General features: G+C 42.2%; 1 protein-coding gene across 3 annotated transcripts in view; it reads left to right on the forward strand.

Annotated features, from left to right (window-relative positions):
* The first annotated feature begins 1,830 nt into the window (after positions 1–1,830).
* Positions 1,831–26,208, forward strand: part of SNCAIP (synuclein alpha interacting protein) — a 91,312-nt gene continuing 66,934 nt past the window's right edge. Inside the window, exon 1 of one of the 3 annotated variants that reach the window (XM_056325392.1) lies at positions 1,831–1,956. The gene's annotated coding sequence lies outside the window, so the exon portion shown is untranslated. Of the gene's footprint in view, positions 1,957–2,405; positions 2,616–26,208 lie in introns of those variants that run through there. The other 2 variants (XM_056325391.1, XM_056325393.1) reach the window with 2 other exon arrangements.

Consider the following 26,208-nt stretch of genomic DNA (forward strand, 5'->3'; position numbering starts at 1 on the left):
AACGTGCTAGGAAAACAATATGCAACATGGGAATTTGTTTCTATTTCTATCTGCTCACAGGATAAGAAGAGAGATATCATTAAATGATTCTATTTTAGCCAAAAAATAATGATGGTGCCATGTAGCTGGCAGTAAAAATTCATGGTAAAATTCTTACAGGAACTGAAAGTTGTATATCATAATTCAGATTTTGTACAGCCATATAGCTTGATCAGCACTTCTTATTCAAAAAATATTCCCAGCAATGAGTTCAGAAGTAGATATATAAACAGGGTTATCAGCTCTAATTGAGATACTATCATATATAACACATACAAAGACACTTGGCAAGCTTTTATCTTACAAGCTGTATTTGCATATGGATGGTATTTATAGCCTCTAAATTAAAGTAAGATTTTTTTGGGGTTTGGTTTTTCATCAACACTGTTCGTCAAGAAGGCCATATAGGAATATGACATTGTGTTCTGGAGCTGACCTGCATTCCTTTCAAACCATTTAATCACACACAGCTGACCAACATTCCTGTAGAAAACCACCTAATCAAATGCATTACAAATACCCCAAATGGTTACTTAATTTCCGTGTATGTACAAGTGTGAAATGTGCAGTGTCCAAATATGCCCTTTCATAAAAGCAAATGGCATAAAAGCAAAAGGTGTTTCCAAAGTAAACCTTCTCCCCCCCTCAATCAGCAGAGACTTTTTTAAGGTGGTTAAGATGGTATTGCTCCTTGTAGTTGGCCTTGCACATGAATATTAGAATTCACTGTAATTCGTATTCAAGTTTGTTTTCTACACATCTTAAAAATACAATTTAAGAAGAAAGAAATATAACAGCTTTCCACTTCTGGGCAAGTATGTCAAATGAGCTGCAAAATATTTGAAAATGCATGATGCTGTGGCACCCAGATAGCTCAAGGGACACATCACGGAGGACTGCACTTCCTTCCACCTCCTGATCACTGGGTTCAGCTGAAAAGCTTCTTGAGGCTGTTGCTGTCTGATGACTGTGTCTCAGGATTAAGCGAGTTATTTTAAACGAGTTTTCTTTATGCCCAGTAGCCACACTCCCACTAGCACTTTCACTAGAAATCCCTATAGGAAGGACAAAGACTCACTGAGTGGGGAAGCTGAACTGTTTTCCCTGTTTCCAGAGATCCTCATCTGGAGCGCTGCTCCGTGCTGACTGATGCGGGCATACTTGCGGTGCTGCTGCGTGTGCCTCACGTGTTCCGCGGGCAATAGTTTTCCAAAATGCCCAACTAGCATAAATTCATTTAAATGTCCTAGACGGCATCTTTCGGGATTTTGCGGTGTTTGCTCATCAGAGAAAGTAAAATCTGAGAAGCTCTGTGTTTGAGATGTGAAAAGCTCACTAAAGCCAGGGGAGGTGGCAGGGTGATACATTTAAGAGACAGCATGGAAACTGCCTATGAACAGTGCTGGGTGGGGGAAAAAAAAAAAAGCAGAAAAAAATAAAGGTCCCCGATAATGCTGCGAAAGCACGGCACAGAACAGGCCAAGTCACAACGAGGAAAAGCAGACAGCAGGCTCCCTGTCCTGCGCGTCCCCCACCGCCCCCCACCACCCGCCACCCGCGGGGCGACCTGTCGGGGTGGCCCCCCCGGCAGCCCCCGCCGCGCCTGGGCTGCTGGCGGGCGCACCGGGCGGCTTGGTGCGGGGGCGCCGCCGCTGCTCCGCTCGCCCCCGCACCCCGCGGGGAAGGAGGCTGCGGGCCGAGACCCGCCCGCGGGGAGGTGCTGGGGGGGGGGGGGGGGGATGGGGAGGGGGGGGTGCCCCGGCCCCATCCGCGCCAGCGGGCGGGCCGCGGCGGCGCTCTCCAGGTTTTACAGCGGACCAAAAAAAAAAAAAAAAACCCCGCAGAACAGCCGCCACCCCAAACCCACCAAGTTTTTATTCCAAACAGATGTGAGCGGCCCGGACTCGCTGTTTTCAGGTATTTTTAGCGCAGCGCCGCGCCACACGCTGTATCGCCTGGCACGAGGGCGCCGCGCTCCCCGCGGGCGCGGGCACGGCCGCACACGTGCGCAGAACGCGCGTCGGGGGGTCGGGGGGGCGGCGGGCACCCAGCGCCCGGGACCCCCGGCGGGGCAGCGCCGCCTCCGCGCCCCGGCCGTCCCGCCCCCGCCGCCCCCCACGCCTTCGCGGGGCGCCTCCCCCCGGCGGGGGGTGGTGGTGGTGGGGGGCGCCGCCGGTCCCCGTCCCCCCTCCCTGCGCCGCCGGTCACGTGGCGTCGCCCCCCGCGCCCCGAGACCGCGGAGCGCGGCGGCATTGTGACGCAGCAGGCCTCCGCCGCGGCGGGGGGAGGCGCGGCGCGGCGCGGCGGGGCGGGTGAGTGCCGCCTGCGGGAGCGCGCCGCCGGGCGGCCGGGGAGCGGGGCGTGCGGCGGGGCCGCCCCCTGCCTCCTCCCGGCCCCGGCCGCTGGCCGGTGGAAGGGCGGGGCGGCGGGAGCCGGGCCGCTGCCGGAGCCCTGCCTGCACCGGCGGGGAGTGGCGGGGGGCGGCAGCCGAGAGGCGGCACCTGGGTCCTTCCCCGTCTCCATCACCCCCGCGGCTGCCGTGGAACGACCGCGGCCGAGCGGAGCGGAGGGGTGAGGTGAGGCGAGGGGAGCGGAGCGGGCGGGAGGCTTTGTTGCCGCCGACAGCGCTGTCCCGCGGGGCGGCGGGGGGAGGCGGGCGGGGCCGCGGAGCCGGGCCCGGGGTCCCCTGCGGGGGGATGCGGTTAGCGCTGGGGGCGCCCGGCGCGGCTGGGGGCGTCCCGGGGGGCCGCGGGAGCGGGGGTGCCCGGGCGGCGGGAGAGGCGGCCGGGGGCGGGGAGAGGCTCGGCCCCCCCAGCCCGCCCCGGGGAAGTGCTTTCCGCATGAAATCACGGCTGAACGCGGGGGGATTGACCGGGGCCGAGCACATCCGTGATGCCAGCCCCGCGGGGTGCCGCCGCAGAGCCCCTCGCAGCGCAGTGGAAGCCACTGACACCCGAAGCGGTCGCAAATCTGCCGCTGCTCTGCGCGGGGCCGGGCGTCCCTGGAGGGGCACGCAGGCTTCAGCGCCCTCCTGTCCCACCGGGCACGCTGGAATCTGGAGGAAAACCGAGCAGGAGCGGAGTTGCCTGTAACTGCGGGGAAGCAAACGCCAGGTTGCCTGGTAGAAAAACTGCGCCTTGGCTCATATGCTTGGGTCAGTCCGAGATCGTGTTTTTGCACCACCAGGGATCAAACCTTTTCCATACCCACATCAATGAACGTTTTTATGTGAGCAAATGCAATTTGCGTGAGGAGCTCGAGGACTGGGTTCTGGGAGTACTGGCAACAAACCGGCTCCCAAAGAGTCTCAGTCTTCATTGTCAGTGTTATCACCCCGTGGCACTTTCAATGGCTGGCTTAAAGCCACAGCTCTTGGAGAGATACCACATCAGTCACAACTGCTTTTCAGAAAGCCTCCCCATCCCAAAATCCACCAAAAAACTGCTGCTGCCTATGGTTTCCATAGGAAATCTTGGAAGCATGGCCTCATTGTACACCTTGGCCATCCAACAGTGAAAGGTAACAAGTTTAAAAAAAATTATTCTGGAGCAAATCACTTGATTGTTGGATCCTTTTGTGATATTTAAATGGCTGAAGAAAAGAATACAACTGTAGCATAGGAAAAATCAAAACTACATTATATCTTAGGCAAATAGATCTGATCCTGCGGCCAGGAATTACGTTGAATGATGTGCACGTATTCAAGCCTTGTACATGTCGCGACTTTCATAGGGTCCTGCCTTTGCTGAATTTAGTAGGTGTATGTACCGCACATACCTCCCACAAGCCATGCATAATATGACGCATTTCCTTACTGCCACCCATAAACATGAGCTTCTTCATCCTAAAATCCTCCGCAGCTAGCTCATGGGCTGCCCAGTGGACATGGTAAGTCACTCCCCTCTTCATACTGCTAAGTCTGTGAGTGTACCTGGCACCATACTGGAGCCATAGTTTGAAGATTTTGCACCTAAAGCTGGAAACCTGGTCTAGAGAGCAGGCTTGAGGGGTCACTCAAGAGAGAGTTCAAACACAGTGAGAAGAGCTCTTCATGTGAACAAAACAATTAGAATTTGACGTGTCCAGTTGTCAAGAAGAAACTTGCTTTACCACTGTCATTGCAGAATTGTATAGCAGCATTACCTTTAGGTATTCCTTCAGTTAACAGAGGCATCGTGCCTGTGCCTGGTGAGAAAAGGCTCCCTTTGTAAGGTGTGGTGTGTTTCCTTTCTCTATGTTTTTGTGTGTCAAAGACTTGACTTATGCTAAGTGACTGCTCCCACTTCACCCAGTCACTAGGGTGTCTCAAACCAGCAGTTTGGTCATTTTTCAGATCTTTGTGATTTCTGGTCTGTGTTGTTGACTCAATGTGCGGCAGAAAGCAGATGTGGCTTGTAGCTTGTTGAGAAAGTGGGTAGAACAGAATTATATTGGAGGAAGGGGCCAGTGAGGAGTTATCTCCAAATCAGAGGAGCCTGTAAAAGACCAGTCTGTTAAAAAAACCTCCATGTTTGAGCGAATAGTCCAGTGTGGGCTACTCAAAATACTCTTAAGTGGCATTTTGGCATAAGGAGATGAGCAGTCTTTCAGGTAAGTAGGTCCTGTAGAAGACAGTAAATTATGTTAGACAGAAACTGCTTGTCATCTCAACGTTTTTTCTCTAATGACGGTGATGTGGTAAGTAAGTATGACATGATTTCTTTAGGGCCAGCATCTGAGTTTACAAAGAGCTGCATGGTTGGACGTGTGACTAAGTGGTACTTTCGGAGATGCAGTCCCTCTGCTGAGTACTGTGAATAAGTGATAGGTCACTTTGCATTTATTTTTTTCGTGATTGGAAATCCATAATTCCAAGTATCTACATATTTTGCAACCGTTTTTTGACAAGGCATCAGCAGAGCTTCAAGAAACTAGGAAGTGCCTCTTTCTGCCCCTCTGCTTCCCAAATTGTCTGGTCTTGCTGGGAGCCAAAACCTGTCCCCATGCAAACTTCATCAGTGCAAGAAGTCTTTCCCACACATACCTGAGGTGGGATACCACCCACACTGGTACACGTCTTTTTGCACAGTCCTTTTCCAAGGATGTCCCAGCCCCCTGTTGTCTCTACACCCACAGCAGCTCTGTCCTGCTTTGACACTTGCCTGATTAGAACCAGGATGGGGAAAGCCCTGCTGCAGCTGCTGTAGTTTCTGTTGTCTGAGATGGACACATGCGGGTAGCACTGCCTCCACGCTGTGATGAGATGCCAGCAAGAAAGGGGAGCACATGGCCAGAGGCAGCCCAGCGGGTGGGATTCTACCATCATGGAGAGCAGTACAAAAGTAAAGTGCAGGGATGCTGGGGCATTGTTTGATGTCATGTATACATGAAGTGGTGATGCTGCACCTCACAAGCACGAAGACCAGAAGTTCCAAGCAGCCTTTGTGGGATGCAGCAAGTTATCTCCCTTCACACGGTTTTTAAACATCTCAGCTGACAAGATGGGATGTGCAGCAGAGCTTTATTTCCACCCTTGTCTGACTCTTATTACCTACCTGCATGAAGCTCCAGAAGCAACCCATGAATCATGAGCATGGTTACAGGAGCAAGGAGAGGAAGAGAAGGGAACAATTTCCATTTTCAGTGTTATTACAATAAACCTACATCTATTTCAGGTTAGAGTTGAAGGTAAATTGCCAGAAGGAGAATATTCTCATCGTTCCTTATGGAACCATGTAATTAGTGCTAAGTAAAATAAAGTTCATATTTTTCAGGTGAAATTCGTTGTAAGGAACCAGTTTGTCAATGCTTTACCATATATTGCTTAGAAAATACAGTGATTTTGCACAGTTGAATGTATATGTTCATTGTCAAGATGAAAAATATCTTAAAGTTGAGAAGTATTGGATTTTGGAAGGGCAAGTAGTTGTACTTTTCAACTGCTGTCAGGATAGGACCATAACTAAACTAAAGGAAATAATGCTTAGATAATTGGCAAGAGAACTTGGAGAAGTGTTGTGTCTGTGCTCTCTCTTTTTCTGGCAAATTTTGCCATTTCTGAAAGGAGACAGAGAAGATAGGCTTACATGGAGCAGGTGCATAGTAAACACAAGGGAATTTCTCTTTAAATGCAAATGTGGTTGTGCGATAGATTTATATGCACAGTGGAACCATTGGAAACAAGAAAATAGAACGTGTGCGTCAAATACCTTATTGATTCAAGGTCCCAAGAGTTTTTAACTGAGGGGGGAAAAGGTATTTAATTAATTACTGTGGTGGAAATGTCACCTGCTGCTTACCTGTCTAAGGTGGAACTGTAATTTCATCTTTCAAGATAAAGCTCCAAGTGATTCAGAGGTCTGAAGATCTTAGAGGTATCAGCTGCCATAGTTTGGCAGTTGGGGCAGTCCTTCATTAGGTATGTTTTCTTGTATGTTAAGGACCATTTATAAAAGCTTATTTTGAGTATGAATGTGGTTGATTTGCACTTTATTAAGAATTACAGAGTAATGCTTGAAAATTGTTTTTCTGGTTAAAACGTAGCATTAGGTTCGTAAGGTTTGCTGTAAGTATTTCCTTTTCAGTTCCGTTTCCTCCCAAGTTCTTGTTTGCAGTCAAACTGCTGCCATTATTTTCTTTGTTTATACTGGAGAAAAAGGCATTGTCTCGCTTACCTTTTAAACTCAATACAGTGTATTGCATGACCTCTTCTTGAGTATAAATCCACCCACTCCCCCACACCGTCTGTTTTATTGTTACTGTATCAATCTGGAACTTAACATTTACAATTAAATTCTAATCCGGAACCTAACACTTCCCTTCAAGCCTCGCTCCCCGCCGCCCCCCCCCCCCCCCCCCCCCCCCAGCCCCCCATCCTTTTAGCAAACTTGTTTACATCTGTTAGTAAAAATCAGGCTGTGCTGCATAGCTTGCTCACATGTGCATGACAGGGGTATGCACATGATTATGATTTGAAGCTATACTGCTCTGCTGGTTATCCATGCAGGATCTGGCCACACTGAATGGCATTTTTCTTAAGAAATAGGAAATATATTTAACTGTCCAGACTAACAACATATAACTGCTGGCATGCTTATACATGAGTGTACCTATCTTGTGTTCTCTTTTACTAAAATACAACTGTAAATACTCTGTCCTTTGTATGCTATGCTGTCAGTTCCAGTTTAATCACAGTAGTAAATTTATGAAGAGCCCAAGAATTGCTTTTGAATTGGCTCAATATTTTAAGTATTGAAGTTGTCAGCATGGTGAGAGATTTATTTTAATATTTGTAAATCTGCGTCCAAGATGTTTTTAAAAACCAACCAACCAAACAAACAAACAAAATAAAACTGGGAAATACAGTGTGCACAGAAGCAGAGTGCTAGCAAGGTAAATAAGCTGCACATCACACTCCCTGACCCACACTCCTATTGTGCTCAGTCTAAGTACACTAATTTCTCCTCTTGTACATGCAGAGAGTCTGAAGGTATGTGACCTAATTACGTTAAATACTGGGATATTACAATTTTGCAAACTCATATGTTGAGCTCTGGATAAAGCACAATATTTATGCTTGTTGCTAGGACATGGGTAAAAACTTATCTTGAATTACAGAATGGAATCACCATAAGTTATACTTACATCATTAATTATTTGCTTTTCATTAACTTGAAACAGATTTTAAATTAGAGGTAAAGAGATTTATGGTGGCTAAATGTTAGCAACTTTGAGTAAATACTGTAAACTTGAACTCCACCAACGCTTTTCACTTCATACCTGCAGAACTCTAGCATTGTTCCTGTTTAAATTAATGGGCATCCTTGTGGTAGGTGTGAATGGAGTGAGGTGGTGTACCCATGGAACAAGCAGCAAGTTAGAAAAAGGAGGATTCAGCTTTTCCATGTCCTCTAGAATATGATGCATTCTACAACATCTTGATGCGATATTTGCTTGAAGCAGTTTGATAGCATAATTTTCAGGAGTCTGAGTTTGTTTGCATTCCTCTATATACATCTTTCTATTAGTTACTAGTGTATGGCATTTTAAGTTCACCATAGGAAAAGGAGAACTATCTTTTAATGTCTAATTATGATAGCATTAGTTGCCGTTATGATTGAACAGGCCAGATCTTGGAAAAAAATGCTGTGAAAGGAATTAGTTGCAAGTGAAAAGAGAACCAAATTTGTGATATACCGTTACAGAGCACATGGTGCAGTTCCCAAAATTAATAGTTGAAGGTTTTGCATTTAGTTCAATATGTTTCTTTTAATGTTTGTGTTAGAGTACCATGTTGTATCTGATAAATGGTAATGACACTACTTTTGGTGATAAGTTGACTCTTAGTTCTAGATTCAGGAAGCCTCTGTTTACAAATAGCCAATACAACATTTCTTGGAACAGAGTTTTGGGAGCACCAATATCTGAGAGATTAACATAAAATCATTACCTGTTGCTCAACATTATGAATCTGCTACTGATATGTATGACACAAATTTAACAATTATCTCAGCTGCTTGGTAGTGCTTTCAAAAGCATTGATGATGTCAGTATAATGGGTAGGTTTTTCACAACATGGCTTGGCAACTTTAGCTGTTCATTCTCTAAGGCTGAACAGACAGCAATTAAACTCTCACCCACATCCTTACAGTTGTTCTTGAGGGTCATAGATGAAGCACATTAGCAAACAGTGTAATGGAAATTGTATTTCTGTTCTTTACTGTGATGCTCCCTGTGTAGAAGAGTTAACCATTGTCTCTCTGCACTTCCTAGTAAAGCACTTCACAAATACGGTCTGAGATGAAATGGCTGGAACAGTACTGCCCGATAACTAGAGGTTTAGCTGTGATTGAGTGCTGAAATGACCAGGTCTGGACAGCTAAGTGGAGCATGACCGTGCATGTTCTCAAGGTTTCCACAGAGGGACAGGCAGCAGCATGGGATTTTTATCCATGTGCCCAGAATTTTCTGTAGTTCAGTAGATCACTTCTTCCCATGGTAAATGAGCCCATATATAATCCCTGCTGCTGTGATACGATTCCTACCAGAACTTTAATTGTCTGAATCAACACTAGCTTGTGTGTCTTTATACTCTTCTGGTGAGGCAGCTAAGCATGCTGAAGAGCTGCATTCCTTCTTAACTTGTCTTCTGGTTGTGATTTAGCAAAACACACTCAAAATCACTCTGGAGTGAATCATTCATGATGCAGTTTAGGAACATGTGTAAATCCCTTTGGTCACTTGCTGGGCAAATGGCAGTAAGTGATCCTTGAGAGGCTGTAGTGTCTCGTAGTTTGCAGCTAGCAGAGTTGTGTTGCAGCTGTACAGCAAACCATTGTCTGAATGGAGGAGGTCCTCAGTTTGATGGAATTCATCAGCTCCTGGGTTTCTGCATCACAGGAAGTTCTGCCCCTGGTAGCAGCAGTAATGGATGAAGGTGCTGTGGTGTCTTGATGTTCTGAAATAACTGGCCTTGAAGCAGCAGTTAACTGATGTGCCTGCTTAGGTGAGGGCTTCGGCATCCGGCATTAACGCTTTATGAAGAGGAATGAGTGCCGTTTACAGGTAACACAGATGCCTCCAGCTGCCTGTAGAGTGTAACAGTCTCTTCATTAGACAGTAAAGCTGGGTGAGTTGCTGTACCTGAAGGATCAGGATAATCTGGCCTGACTCGGTGAACTCCCAGAGGAAGGGCTGACCAGCATGTGTTACAGTGTCCTCCAGGAGGACAAGGGAAGCAAGTTGTGTAGGGGGAGGAATTAGCCCAGCTAATACAATTACCAAAATGGACACTCTTCCCAGCATGTGTTCCTCATCAAGTCCTATTTGCTTTACAGTGTGTTCCCAGGCTTTGCTTTTTGCAATTGCAATTTTTAGATTAACTTATCTACAGTAGCACTATTTCTGGATGTGTCTACACTGCAGTCGAGTAGTGTGATTGCAGGACATGCAGACAGATCTGTACTACCTTTGATCTATATGTGATGTGAAGATATGCCAGCCTAGACTTAAGGGAGGACTGTCGAAGCCTTCTGGACAGATTGTTAAGTCGTGCTGAAGTCTGTTTTCATCTGTCTTCACTGCTATTTTTAACAGGGCTATCTAGATTAGCACTACTGTGGATACTCCTACGCATGCTGACATAAATTCACAACTGCATGGTCACTGCTTCCTTACAACGCTGTTGGTGGATGCTCTGCACCTGGGTGTGTGTCCCTTATTCTTTGTACTGAGACAGACTAGTTTTATTTTCAGCTGGGTTTAGTTGGTTATTTCACTCTTTAATTCTTCTCTTTAAGGAATTATAGAAAGGGCACTGGAGTGTAGGAGAGACTTCTGGCAATTTTCCACTCCAAAAATTCATTTTATAGTCTCCATTCCAAGTCTGATTGTTAAGCTCAGCTTTAAATAACCTCCAGACCCAGGCCCACACATTTTTGCAAGTGTTAAAATCCAGATGAGAAACCAGGTTGATAGAGCAATGTTAGAAATTTAGCATTTTGAAATGTTCTTTATGAAAGCATTGAACCTAGAGTACAATTATGTAAAAAAAATGTGTGGTATTATATGAAAAATAACAGCAATGACAGTAAGGTGGTTACCATACATAAAACACAGTCACACTTTATTAAAAGGATTTGAATATATTTTTAAGAGAAGTAATGTGTACGGTTTTTGAATGTTTCAAGGAGGAGCCCCACACTGCTGAGTTTCTTGTTGTTTTTGTTTGGGTTTTGTTTTGTTTTGGTTTAATGGAGGTAATAGGGGTTATTTTTGCTTTGTCAGTCAGATTAATCCTTATTTTACTCCACAGTTCTGTCAATGAAGTGTGCTTCTAATTAGGGTACCACGTTGTAAGAGTAAGGTTTGACCAACAAATATGTTTCCATGTCAGATTTTAGTGTTTTTTTATTCAGAACTCATTATAATCCAACCAGGCAAACAAACAAACCAGCAGAAAACAGCAAAACTGATCTGTATCTAAGGATATACTGTGAAAAGATCTGTCAAGTATCTAATTCTTTTACTATGCAATTTTAACGCTATTTAACAAAGGGAGAAAACAGGGCTTGAAAATTAGATTTAGGGCATAAAAAGATGAATTAATGCAGATTTTTTTCATGCCACAAAAAGATTTCACATAAAAGCAAGCACTGTCAAACACAGAGGAATACAAAATAGACTCTAACAAGGCATATGTTTCTGTGACATGAGACATGCTGTAGAGAAGTGAGGTGAAGCTGAGCTTTTTGGTCTGGCGGAATGTTGCAGCTTACTTATCTGCCAAGAAAATATTTTGTTTCTAGATAAATGGTTGAACTGAAATAAATAAAATATTCCCTCATCTTTCCTTAAACAGTTCTTTAAAAAAAGTATTTCTTACGGTTGTCCTTGACACCTTTTTGAGGAAAAATAACAGTCTTGGTTCGCCAGATGGAGGGCAAGAATGCAAGCACATACTACCTAAGCCTGGTTCTAGCACCACGTGGCCCTGAATAAATTATCTTAACTCTTTTCACTTATCCATCTGTAAAATGAGAAGAAAATACATTAGGGAACTGCAATAGCAGAATTGTCAATAGCAACATCTTTTTGTAATATGGAGATCTGAAAGTAACTAATATTTTTCATTGTGAAAAAGATTCATCCTTCTCTTGGAACAGCTCAGCCAGAGGCTGAGTGTATCTCCTGTAGTGTACTTAGTCTTCCTCAGTCCCCTCAGTGATCCTGCAAAACGCCAAGGGAGCCCTCCCACAGGACAGTGCTCTACACAGGTAGCTCATCGTGTGCTAAAAGTGTAGAACTCAACGTCTTCTTTTGGTTGAAGCTCCTTGGAAAAACAGCCATCACTGGAAATTACATAAACACTTAAAAGATTTCTGATGATTACAAAGTCAGATGCTTTTAAACTAAAAAATCAAGAGCCACTTTGTGCTGTCTTTGCTCTTCCCATTTTTGGCAGGTTGCATGGTGGTCAAGGATGTTTAGCAGGTATCATTGGCTCATTTGCTAATGGAGCTGGAAGGCACATAGATAACAGGGTAAAGAAACAGCGTGGGCGACCTGGTTACACAGCACGTAGAAGAGGTGAACGTACTGAATGCTGCCTTTGCCTCAGTCTTTGCTAGCAAGATTGGCTTTCAATGGAGGAAGGCTGGAGCAAGGAAGGTATATCCTTGGTGGAAGAGTGTCAGGACAGGGAATACTTCAGCAAACTGGACATATGTAAATCCAAGGGCCCTAATGGGATGCACCCATGAGTGCTGAGGGAGCTGGCAGATGTAATTGTGAGGCCACTCAGCAGTCTTTGATCAGTCATGGTGACTTGGAGAAGTACCTGAAGGCTGAAGGAAAGCAAATGTCACCCCCATCTTCAAGAAGGGCAAGGAGGACCCAGGAAACGACGGTTGGGCCAGCCTCACTTCAACCCCTGGGAAGATGCCCCTGCAGCTAATCCTGGAAACCATTTCCAGGCACATGAAGGACAAGAAAATAATCTCTAGTCATCACTGGGGAGGAGGGGATAGTCATGCTTTACCAACTCAATACATTTCTGTGATGAAATGTGTAGCCTGGTAGGTGAGGGGGAGAGCGATGGATGGTGTCTACCTAGGTTTCAGTGAGGCATTTGACACTATCTCTCATAAGGTTCTCACAAAGAAGCTGTTTATGTGTGGGCTGAATGAACAAGCACTGAAGTAGATTGAAAACTAGCCGTATGGCCCAGCCCAGAGGGTTGTGACCAGTGGAACAAAGTCTCGTTGGAGACCAGTTACTGGCAGTGTACCCCAGGGGTCAAATCTGGGTCCAGTCCTGTTTAACATCGTCATTAATGATCTGGATGATGGGGCAGAGTGCATCTTCAGCAGGTTTGCAGGTGACAAAACTGGAAGGAATAGCTGATATGCCAGAGGGTCAACATTGCCAACCAGAAGAGAGCTCAACAGGTGGGACAAGTGGGCTGATAGTAACCTTAAGTTACTGCACAGAAGTGCAAAGCCCTGCACCGGTGGAGGGGCAACCCCACACACCAGTATATGCTGGGGGCCACCCAGCTGGAAAGTAGCTTGCAGAAAAGGACCTGGGGGTCCTAGTGGACACCAGGTTGAACATGAGCCAGCAAGTGTGCCCTTTTGGCAAAGGTGGTGAATGGTATCCTGGGCTGAACTGGACAGAGGACATCCAGCAGGTCAAGGGAGGTGATCCTTCCCCTCTGCTCAACACCGGTGAGGCCATGTTTGGAGTACTGTCCAGTGCTGGGCTGCCCAGTATGAGAGAGTGATAGACATGCTGGAGAGACTTTGACAAAGGGCCACAAAAATCAGTAAGAGATTGGAGCATTTCACATAAGACTAAGCATCTGGGACTGTTCAGCCTGGAGAAGGAAGGCTTAGGGAGAGCTTTTATCAACATATAAAAATACCTGCAGGGAAGGTGCAAGGAGTGTGGAGCCAGGCTCTTTCCAGTGGTGCCAGGGGGCAGGAAAAGGGGCAACGGGCAAAGATTAGAACACAGGAGATTCTCTCTGAACATCAGGAAACACTTTTTCACTGTGAGGGTGACTGAGCACTGGCACAGGTTGCCCAGGGAAGTGGTGGAGTCTCCACCCTTGGAGATACCCAAAAGCTGCCTGGACACAGTCCTGGGCAATGGGCTGTAGCTGAAACTGCTTGAGCATGGGGGTTGGACCAGGTGTCTTCCAGAGGTCCTTTCCAACCTCAACTCTTCTGTGATTCTGTGAAACACTGCAAAAAGAGTCATTATAATTAATACAGACAGGGCAACGCTGGCTAACCTGTGTCTCTGCCTCTGTCATGCTGGCCTTGTACGGTGCTAAGCATGATACCCAACTCATTATATAGCAGGCAGCCATGAAAGCTATATGCTTTCGCGTTTAAGTTGTCTACATTGAGCCTTTTGGTGTCTGGTACATAAGAGATGTGAAATGCAGTGAGAGTCATCTCCCACTTCTGGCAGTGATGAATACAGTCCGGAGATACGAACAGATACACAGGTACTCCCATGCACCGTTCCTGATCCTGGCCCTTCTCTTGTGTTATTCAGTAGCTTCTCTGAAGTCCCTTTGTCTCCGTTTCCAATTTCTGGATGGGGATAATAATGCTTTCTCATCTTGTAATGGAGATGGTGAATGAATTAATGAATGTTTGTGAAACACTTGGACAGTACTGATGAGTGACCTTGAAAAAAGCAGATATAAATTAAATAAGATTTAGAGTAGCTAAATGCTGGATGGGGGGAAATAAGAAGTGGAAATAACCACCTGCTGTTTCTGGGTAGTCTTGGTTGTGCCCTGCATGAGGTTGAGTTCCTTTTGTAAAACACTACAGTGTGATCCTTCAGTTAGACTGTATCAAAGTCAGTACAAGGAGATGAATGTCCCCTTGCGTAAATTTTGTAACATGGTAGTTATTGACATAGTGAGGTTTATTTCTTTAGCTCGTTTCAAAGGTGTAGTTACATTTTTGTAAAGGGTTTTAAGAATCTCTGAAAGAAGATGCTACAAAATTACAGCTTAAAATAGTATTGCTACTTCTGTAGCCGGCATTTCTGCTGTCATCTCATCCTATACTTCTGTTAGAGCACTAGTACCTGTACAACTGAGTGCTAATGTTGGGTCATATTTGCTGCCTTTATTATTTAAAATAAATAGTGTTGGATAGCAGCACTGTAGGTATGGTAGCACTTTATAGCTGCACAAGTGCAGTTGCAGTCTACTTCTGATTTCTCAAATTAAAAAAAGACAGTTTTGAAAGACAGCGTTCTGATCTAGGGGTTTAGATGTCTCTCAGAGAACTTTAGCTGTTCTTCATTGAATTTTCCAGTTTCCACCAAACTGAAATAAAAAATTCTTGTTTGGCAATGCTTGAATTTCCAGTGATTTACACTGTTTAACTTCTAAGAACTTTTGCAAACAACATCTTAGGCTATATCTAGGGAATAAGGTATGGAAAATTGTAAAGATTTTGTCCTTTCTTCATTTTGATTTTATCAAAATAAGGATATTTGCATAGCTGTTGACGGTCAAGTGCCATTGCTAATTATGAGAAAAGTAACTTGTAGTAAAATTGCTAGATGCTTTTTAATTATATTTCTTTGCTTTGAAAGTAAATACCTGTAATATATGCATATAGTCAAATTTTTGTATTTCATCAAGTAGTCACAAATGGAAGTGGGTTCGTCCGAGTGATAAGGAGAGTGGCCTCTTGTGAGTTTTTGAGTTCCAGGTTTGGGGTTTTGGCCCATGTCCAAGATATGTGCAGGTACGTGCTCTGTGATGTGCCGTGCCTAACACTGACTCACGTACCACATGGAAGTGTACTGCTGGTTATCTACTGGTGCCCCAGACCCTGACTGTGAGTAAAACCCACTTTGCATCTGCAGAAAGTTTCCCTTCGAAATTTGGAGTATTAGACTTTGTTAGAGTTTAGCCATTGAATACCGTAGTGAATTTCTGTTTGCAGAGGATGGGACAGTGAGAGTCAATTGTCCATAAGTTAAAAAAGGAGGGAAAAAAAGGGTGCAGGTGGAGGACAGAATAGGAATGTGGTTTGGCCTTTGTTGCAGAGAAAACAAGCCTTCCACACGTCAACAGGGTGGTGCAGAGAGTTCACACAAATGGTGGATATACTTGACATATTGTGACTCTTGTAGGGAATGTTACTTACATAGGAGTTTTCCCTTGAATTTATCATTAAAGCTCACACGAAGCAAAAAATCGTCATGGGACTAAATGCAGGATATATATTTTGGCAGGCAAATGTAAATGAGTCAAGTTCTAAATTTCTGACTTCAAATACAGCATTTGAATGTTACAGACTTAAAGAGAGCACTGTTTGGCGTTAGTTCTTTCCCAGGATATTTCTAAAAGTAATAGAACAGACCACTATGGGACTACAAGGTGTTGAAATTCTAATGGATGATTATTGAATTTGTGTTAAGGAATTTAAATGAGAAAATGAAGGATGCAGGGAAGTGTTTGAAAAGTGCCTTTTTCTCATTCTAATAATAATAATGATAATGATTAAAAAAAACCCAAACACCAACATGACCTAACAGATGCTTCAGCATTTGAAATACATTGAGCAAAGATATATCGGATTACTTGGTTTATTGAAACAACAGTTATAAATGAAATGTGTTCTTCAGTGAAAAAAGCAGCTTAGGAAGATTTATGGAGATGATATACCGATTAAATTAATTCCACATTTTTCTGTGATTGGTGCCACTGCAGAAGATAAGGTGAGTAAGAGTGTTGCATAGCATTAAGGAGACAAACCAAAGCCAGGATTTGAGCAATGTGTCAAAAAACTGCAGCGTCAGATACTTTGATTTAATTGAACTGGTTGTACTAAAAGCAGAAACTTATGAAGGATCGCTGACCCAGTGCTACTGCCCCCAGTGCTGCTGCCGTTGATTCAGTGGAAAAAGGAGAGACCTCAGTTTCTGGTTTTAAATGGGAATGCAATGAGTCACATCTGCTTTATTAAAGACGTTGACACAGAATTCCCCACCTCCCCCCAAACCAACACATGGTTTGGAAAGGCTGAGCTCTGCTATGCTTGATTTCATCCTCACATAAGTGCTGGAGCCTACATTAGCAGTGGTAGTTGCCATAAGCCCTTTGCTGTTCTGTCATACTTTGGGGCCAAGTATCTGGTTCCTTGTGGATGCAGTTACTAGGGTGTATTATTTTTGGATTTTTACACATGCACTAGGCTACCAAAAGAAGGCATCTTTTTTATTTTGTATAATTCATGAACTAGCAACAGCCCTGCAGATGTTGAATATTCATTATCTTTGCCAAAAAACTTTAGAAGTTGTGAACAATTTACGGCACAGTGCTTGTCAAACTGTACTTGGAGTAAACTGTTGTTAAAGCAAAATATCATGCGTATTTGGATGCATCCCTTTCTTCTCAAGTTGGTTGGGAATTGTATGTAACCATTAATTTTCTGAATATTATGTTTAATTCTCAAAAAAATGCATGTGTCTGAAGTTTTGCTCAAGTAAATACAAGGACGGTGTGTATACTCACACATGCTTTTTCATGTGGTGTTTCTTTACTCTGGTAGAGTTTTACATTACTATTGTGTGGTTTTAGGCAACACATGGGCTTTATACTTTCAGCCACCATTTGGGATATAATAGTTGAATTTTCATTTTTCTGTGTGTTTTCTGTACAGAACAAGTCGTGGTTGCTGTCTTAATGCTAATGGCTTATGGTACATTACGAGGATTGATAGGAAATGTGGACATGCAGAGTAAGACATTGTTAGTATTCAAATAGTTGATTCCTCCTTATTTGACAGCGTTTCCAAATAGCTGCACAAGGCTGTGCTCTTTCTTTGCTTACTTAGCAGTGTACAGATTGTGTCAAATAATTTAGGAGACCTGTCAGCTGATCTCCCAATTCTCATTTAGTAGTTGCCTCCTGAATTAAAGAAAAGGAATTAGCACTGGCTTTAATGTGGAGTGCACTGTATTTCAGTTGCTAGTATTCTTTGAAATAATGAAGTGAACTGCAAATAATCTTGACATGAAATAGCACTGCATTTTATGTCTCTCTTTCAGTGTTCCAAGCAACCATTACTTGATCCATATAAGTCTTTGGTTCAGTCTCAAATCTAAGTTTAATGGAGGATTTACAGAAATGTTGAACAGCGCAAGTACTTGTACATGATTGATGCAGTGTTCTATATATATTTTACAGTTCTGCATTGTAAATTATTTGGTGTTTTAGTATTAAAAACAGATGACAACCTATAGCTTTAGTATTATGTATGCATAGAAGATGGCTATATACCCATACATACTCTCTGTATTTGTGACTGTTGAATCTTATACTATATTAAAATGTATTATTCATTTCTGCCAACAATCATGAGTCAGTGGAAAATAATGGGTGCAATCATTTGAAAAATGTGCATTCACAATTTACTTATATTCATCTCAAAGTTCAGACTGCAGATGTGTAACCATTCATTTTACTGTTCTCAGTGATGCGTGTAGGCCTCCTGAGGATTCACATTTATGGACTTGCTGCATTGCCATTCGTATTTAAAGTAGAACAGATAGGTAACATGAAATAAAATTTATTTCTGCCATAGAATTTACTGATATAAGAGGTAGTTATATAAAAAAAAATCAACACTCAACCTGATTTTGTTAGTTCAGCTGCTCTATTTTCACTTGTGAAGTCATAAATTCAATTTGCAGCGGGCTTTTCCTTGTAATTGCAAATATTGTATGTGCATTTTCTCCAAGGAGTCACACTTTGGAGTACAAGCAGCTTTTTTCCCCTAAAATTTTGCAGAAAGTAGAGAAGGAAGGTAAGTATCTTTTAAGCTTACTTTGTTAAGCAAGCTTTTCTGGTCAGATTTCACCTTTCTAAAATGACCTAAGAACAGAATCGTTAATTCCTGTTGTTTCTGCTCAGTCATAATTTTCCATGGAAAGTTATGTCATACACAATGTCCTGGTCTGTATGTGAATATATTATTTTAACCTAGGTTTAGTGTTAGGGTTAAATTACCAATATTCAAAACAAATGTATTGGAAGACTTCTTTGGGTAGCTCAGCTTAAGAAAATATTTTTAAAGCACAGAGGAGCTACAATGAACTAGTTACTAGCTGCACAATTTAAACTTGAGCCTTTGTACATTCAGTGCTCCAAAATATATCAATAGCAGATTTCCCACTGTTATACCTGTTCTATTTTATTACTGATTGTTCCAGACTGTGCTTCTGGTCTAATTTAATCATATTCATAGCTTGATAGGATATATAATTTTTTTTTCCTTTGATTCAGTTGTTTTTGCTTTGCTTTAGTCCTTTCATTGATACTGCATCCTTCATGTTTTTTCACCATTTCAATAAGCAAAGGAAAAAAGCCGTTTCATAGACCTTCTTAACAGAGCTACTTTTTACGTATTACTGAGATCTTGCCGTTTCAGAGGTTGTTTTGATTATGGGGCTAGTACAGTGTGAATAATCATAAATTCAATCTTACTAGAACCTCCATAAGAAAATATTGCAGTATCAAACCATTGCTGTAAATTTTGGCTCTTGAAACAGTTTGGAATAAAAATTAAGAAAAGCATTTTTTTCTTCTTTTTAAAATTTTAATAACATGTTAAGATTGATTGCTGTGAAGGGGAAGAAAGTGAAAACGATGTTTTAGCTACAGGTATAGTGTAATATAATGTTACCTAAGTGTATTTTAGATCTCCAAATACAACGTGAAAAATGCAAGTTTCACCAGGATCAAGAGACACAAAAATTCTTTTCCCGTCAATGTAGTGGTTTAAACCAAACAAAATGCTTGAAAAATTACAGCACTTACAAAATCTTTTAAAAATACTTGCAGATTACAATTTTTCTAGACATAGGCCTCCAGGATGGCAACATAATAAATAACCTGCTCTGAGGGAAATCGCTCCCATAAAATTGAGGAAGTGAAAAAATCACCAATGTTGTGTTTACATCACCTGCATAGTTCTGCAGAGTGAAGGAGGTCATTCTCTTTCTCGCTTTGAAAACTAAATTTAGTATACTTTTTTCTGCATCCCTCACTCACACCCTGTGGAGTACTCTAGGGCACCCTGTTCTGGCTGAGAGGCGGTGATTTGGAGTCAGTGTAGCTGATGCCAGAACTGTTAGATCTTTAATTGGTGAAAGGAGGAGGATAATCAGGGCTTGCTTTTTTTCTAGACTCAAAGGGAGCTTTTCAGATTTCTGAACTGGAAAGTTCACTTATGTCACGACTTTTGGTGCCTTAAAGCACCTACCCCTGAGTTCAGTTTTGGAGACTGGCTGATTTGGAAGCTCTGGTTCTCAGGTGGGTAGATGAATCAGTTACATTAGCAGCAAATCCTGTCTGGTTGTTCAGTGTAAATCTGAATTTTATGTTCTGTGGTATACTAGATAAAGCATGATATTCTGCAGAATTGCTTGTTATACACACTCAGTTTCCATATATACACAACAGTATTTTCTGTCCTAGTGAGACTGCCAGCTGATTCTCAACAGTCTGACTTAGATCTACTTTCACTAGTATGGAAAATAACTGCTTAAAAGGTCCTGCTACAATTTTAGAGAATTTGTACAAGCCTTAACTAACTTGCAGGCAAATGGAAAGTTGAGTCATCTTGCAGGGAAGAATGTGGCTTTGTAAGTATTTCGGTGCTGGCCTCTTTGAATCTATCAGTTAGAGGAGAGGTTATTGTCTTTACCACTTACAGTTCTATAGATGTGCCTAATCTCTCAATGAAACTCTCCCATAAGCCTCTTAGTAGTTTCTTTGTTTGACTGTCCAGCACTTCTTGCAGCTTTGCATGTGTTTCTGCAAATCCACAAAGAACAGTACTGCCACAAAACTCAGTTGCTTATCTGCGCTTGTAACTGTGTTCGACCTTTGAGTGTTTGGGCAGCCGAAGTGGGTGAAATTCTTCCTAAATGGTCCGAGAAGAAAAGTTGAAGAACTTGGCTATGAGGGTTGGAGACTGTCGGATCCAGGACTTAAGGCAGATTCAGAATTCACTTGCCCCTGTTATTCTGCCTTCTCCAAACCTAATATTGGTTTTAAGGCAGTAAAGTTGCAAAATTTATATGTCTGAATAACTACCTGTTCAGCACAGTATCTGTACTGTAGTTCACATAAGGCTTTACTATGATATGACAGCTATTCACAAAAAAAGAACTGCTGCTGCTGACATAAGGGACATTCATATTTTACATGAGCCTGAATCACTAGTTCACAGAGAACTTGACTGCTGCAGACAATGCAGTCTTTTCTTTGCCCAGCCAGGGTTCTTTTCAATTGTAAGACATCACCTCTCATCTCCTGATAGCATTCCTGTGAGTTACAGCTGACTTTTGAGTAGCAAGAATACTCAGGTCTTCCACTCAGGTGGAAGATAGATTTGCTAGATAACAAGCAACCTAAGATCATATTCATCAGTAGCAGCTGAGTGCTGAACTGACACTGGAATCCAGAGTTCCTTTTCAGACTATATGGCTATGATAAAAATCAGTGAATCATCTGTATAATTGAAACACCATATGAACATCCTGGACCACATAAGGTTCTCAGCTTTGACAGTATTCCACAATTCACATTCTGGGACTGGCGAAGTTTTCTTCTGTGTAGTAGGATATATGAACCAGGAAATCCTTGTTCCTTCTTGCTCACCAGCTGTAATGCCCCTTTACCTTGCAACTAGTGAGTGGAAAAGATTTGACCTGGTTTAAAAGGAATAATCTCTTAAACAGTTGTAACTGGTGCTTATTTGTTCTGAACACTATTGAAGGTGTATTTTCTTCGTCAAACTGGGACAGATCCTACCTGGAGTGTTGGTGCTTGTTTCAGTGTATGTGTGCATGGGAAAAAGAGGCCATAAAATAAGTACTGCTTTGCTGGAAAAATGGAATAACACTGCTTAGCCAACTGCATTTGTTCCCAGTAGAGTGACTGCACTTGTACCTTGGTCACGTGCCAAGACTGATGATGTGCTTTATAGATGCAGAAAATTACGTTAATAAAACTACAAATTACAGTGCTACTATCCACAAGCACAAGCTTCCCTATGACAGTATTGTTTACTTAAAAACTAAACATTATAACATTGATGCTAAATTACTTGTGCAGATTTTAAACCAAATCTGGCCAATCAGTGTTTCTGCTTACTTGTCACTTGCAGATAACTAAATATTTGCTTGTGAAGCTAAGCTGTTGTCTGCCAAATGTTCTCAAGTTTGTTTTTTGCCTCAGTAAATAGATGTATTCCAGTTTCTAATTTTATTCTTTTACACCCTTCTAGAACTAGGAGTAGAAATGTTGGTTGTTATGATTTTAAGTGAAAAAACAGAGATTGTGGTATTTGGCCATACATTCTTCCAATAATCCCTGTCAACAGATTGTACTAAATGTAACAGCTGTTCCTGGTGGGCCCAAGAGTCACTGCTAGAGAAGAGTTCAAGAGTGCAGTGCGGGCTATCTTGGTGGAGGTGGAGGAGCTGGGAGGACTGGAAATGAAGATGATAGCTCAGTGCTTCTCTTTGTACGATAAGCAGCTCGGTCATACAGCTTCTGTATCTTACATTACAGTCCCTTTCAGAGTCATCCTAAGTGATATGGTTGCATAATATCACTTGTGAAGGCTAGCAGCTAGGAATTAGAGGAATTAGAATTGGATTTAATTGGAGTTAATAGTTACCAGAGATCAGACCCATTTTTGGCATGCTTTCCTGTTGCCTTGAACATGTATACTGGTATGGAAACGTTGGTGTGGAGCAAAAATGAAGCTACCGCTGAGTAAAAAACCTAGTCAGAAATCAGTCAATACATAAGTATATAAGTACAGTTATGTACCTCTGTTGTCCCATTCTCATTTATCACCAGACCCTGTCTGATCATCTTTAGCTGTTCAGCTTCCTAGATCTCACTGTCTAGCTCATTACGCAGTTTGATACTTTATGAATGACTTCTTGTTCAGTGAAGTTTAAATAGAATGTATAAATAGAATATATAAAAAGAAAATAAAAGGTGTTTTTAACAGTTTCAATAGGCTCATCCTTGTCAATGTTTTCATTTTTTCGCTACCTTTGAGACTTTGAGGTCAGTGCCCTAAGTTTTCATTCATTGGAGGCTGATTTTTGAGTCATTCAGCTTCTTCATACGCTTGAACAAGAGGCACTAGGCTGTTTCTCTCAGCTGCTAATGTTTTCTGTTATCCAGCTCTGATTTTTCCTACTGTTGTCACCCATGTCCACGTATTTTGGTGTTTTTCCAGACAACAAGGCTGCTTTTTGGCTCCTTCATTTCCTTTCCATGTGTCCTTAATTAACAGTGACACCCACAGAAGTAGCTAGACTCCTTTAGGCAGAGCACTTAAAATCTCGGGCTTTAAGAGAGTCACATGTAATGGAGCAGGGGAGCCTGAATGGTTGTCTGGAGAGTAGAGTCCTGGATGGAAAGTAACAGAAGTGCAAATGAAAAGGTTTTTTCTGTTTGTTTTAGTAATTTATAGTGTGGAGTCAAACCCAAGAGATAAATTTAAACTTTAGCAGTAGGACATTTGTGGTCTGTTTTCCAACTGTAGTAGCAAGTCATTGTGGCCAACTGACATCCAAAAAGTTAAAAATACTATTGCAGTATTTTCACATGTGGTAAGGAAAGCACACTGGTTTAAAAACTAATCTTACCATCTATGATACTGAAACATGGAGGACATCAGTTATAGATTTCTGTATGTTCATTAGAAGTCTGATACTTTTCTCTTTCTCCTTCATTTTCTGCAGCTATTTCTATTAATACAGAGTAAGTAGAGAATAAAATGGAGAGAGTAAAATACTGGTAAATCAGAATGGAGGAGTTCTAAATCCACTTTTTACAAATGTAGTAAATTACACAGGGCAGAAGTGCACCAATCCCCTTTCCTTATCTGTGCTATTTTTTAAGCACATAATTTAAACTTGCACAAATCATAAAAGTCAGTATTGCTCCACTGAGTATAAGACAATGAGGCTGCCTGTCCATCTGTCTGGTAAGCAATTCTGGAAAAAATAGCATTTGAGAGAGGGGGTGATGCATGTTTTCAGATAGAACATACACAGTAGCCCTGGCAGAGTTCTGATTGCTGCTGATTCTGGTTTTGGTAAAAATAGATAATTATAGTAGGTGATACTGGATCACAGAGCTCTGTAGGAAGACTAATTGCTAGGTGTGTGATTTGGTATATGAAAGAACTGTATTTAGAGTAGAAAGTTGAAGATATTTCTTGCATTTTTCTCTGGTTGCATTTAGAATGTTTCCATGTCTGTGTGATCTCATTTCCTTTAACTGAATTGCCCTGTTTGATGGAAGAGAGTGAAAACTCAGAAAAGAAGTAGTGAAGAAAAAAAATAACTGAGGAAGTCATGCTGTCCATTTTAGACTGTAAAGAGTGATCTACATTTTTCTACTGGTGAAGTTTTTTAAAATTTTCATCAATGTTAGTCTTCTCTATCCAGAAATTTGTGACTTTTAGATGTCCCTAATGGCTTATAGATATTTAGCTGAATGACAATTAGTAAGGGAGCTGTGTTGATCTGTTTGCGTTCTTTTTGACGTATCAGTCAATAGTAATAAAAAACCTGTAAGATCAATTTCAAAACCTCTTAGCCACCACATAAAAAATAACAACTGTATTGATTTCTCTGATAATTGTCTTGGAAGAATGGTAGGAGCTTAATGGTACAAACGTAATGAAATGCATTTATCAATAGACTGCACTGGATATACTGCATTAGAAGCCTACAGCAAGATGCTGTCAATGGGGTTCTGGATGTAAACTTTCATGGACTCTTTCACAGATTGATGGAAGTGCAGAAATCATGAAAACAGGAAAGGAAACAAGTATTGCAGAATACCTACAGCAAAAAGCAGACATTTGAAAGGAAATGCAAGAGCAATGTCCTCTTCGTTAGTCTAGCAAGATCCTTAAAAGGATGTGAAACATAGTCTGTTGTACATATGTTCTAGATTTTATAGAAGATACTTTGTGAGAAATATTTTCAGAGCCTTCTGGGATATAGTCAGGATTATGGCAATTTCCCATAAGAACATGTGTTTACCAGCTCCAGCTTCCTCTTGAAACACTGTAAAGAATTGCTTTCATGAATAGGTTTGGGTTTTTTTCTGTTTGAACAGTCAGAACAAACAGGATATCTTGGTCATAATGAGCAGCACAATGAAACCATAATAATTGCAGCTTGTTTATGTAATGATTACACAATTATTTTGATAGGTATTTCTGTTTCTACACACCCTCAGAAGTCTTTAAACAGTATTGTCTCTTTTTATTCTTTTCTCTCTTAAATACTTCAATATATAAGAAGGAAACTAAAATGAAAAAGCATTGAAACCATGCCAGCCTCTAAAAATGTATATAAAATGCAAAATTAGTCTTCATTTCTGCCTTGGGTTTAGTTCTCAATGTTGGATATCCTACATTACTAGCATCATGATATCCAGTGTTTGAAATGTAAACTACATTTTATTTAGTTTCACACAAATTTGTAAGCTAGCAAAGTAATAGAAAATAAATGCCTAAAGAAAGAAGTCATTGTTAACATAACAGCCACCAATACTAGTCCATACATCTCTTCAGAGATCTGCTTGGAAGAATCCCATGCATTACAGTCCTGGAAAGAAGAGGAGTCTGAAAGCACTTGTTGATATACAAGGATCACCTCAAAGCTCAAGAAAAGCCCAGCCCAACAAGCAGGAATTCAAGGAAAGGGAGCAGGAGCCAGTCCTGCTTGGTGCATGGATGAGCCAGGAGTGACTGAACTTAGACATGAAATGTACAAGAGCTGGAAACAGGGGCAGGTGACCTGGGAACAGTATAGAGTTCTTGTGTGATCTTGCATGGACAGGGTTAGGAAAGCCAAGGCTGACCTGGAGCTGAGTCTGAAAAAGGGTATGAAGGGTAACAGAAACAGCTTCTGTAAGTACATGAGCAGCAAAAGAAAGACCAGGGAAAGCATGAAACCGCTTCTGAATGTGGCAGGGGGAGTGGTGATAAAGGACACAGAAAAGGCCAAGGTACTTGATGCCTTGTATCAGTCTGTACTGATTTGACAGGCTGCAGGAATCCCAGGCACCCAAGATCAGAGGGAAGGTCTGGAGCAAGGAGGGAGGAGAAAGAAGACAAGGTAAAGGGCAAGGTTAGGGAGCACGTAAACAGGGCACATACAAGTCCGCAGAGCCCGACAGGCTGCACCCATGAGTGCTGGGATGGCTGATGTCATTGTGTGACTACTCTCAATTATCTTTGGAAAGTCATAGTCATTGAAGACTGGTGGAGACCAAATGTCATTCCTGTCTTCAAGAAAAGCAAGAGGGAAAACCTGCAGAAAAACAGTGATCAGCCTCGCTTCAATCTCTAGTAAAGTGATGGAGAGAATCTTCCTGCAGAGCACTTCCAAACACATGAAGTGCAAGAAAATAATCTAGAGTAGTCAGTGTTGATTTATGAAGGGGAAACAATGGCTAACCAACCTGACAGTATTCTACAACTAGTTGACTGGCTTGCTGGATGATGGGAGAGCAAGCAGATGTTGTTTGCTAAGGCTTTTGACATTGTTTCCCATAACAACTTTATAGACCAGCTGACAAAGTTTGGGTGA

This window comes from Falco biarmicus, chromosome Z (assembly GCF_023638135.1).
Source record: "Falco biarmicus isolate bFalBia1 chromosome Z, bFalBia1.pri, whole genome shotgun sequence".
NCBI classification, from domain to species: Eukaryota; Metazoa; Chordata; class Aves; order Falconiformes; family Falconidae; genus Falco; species Falco biarmicus.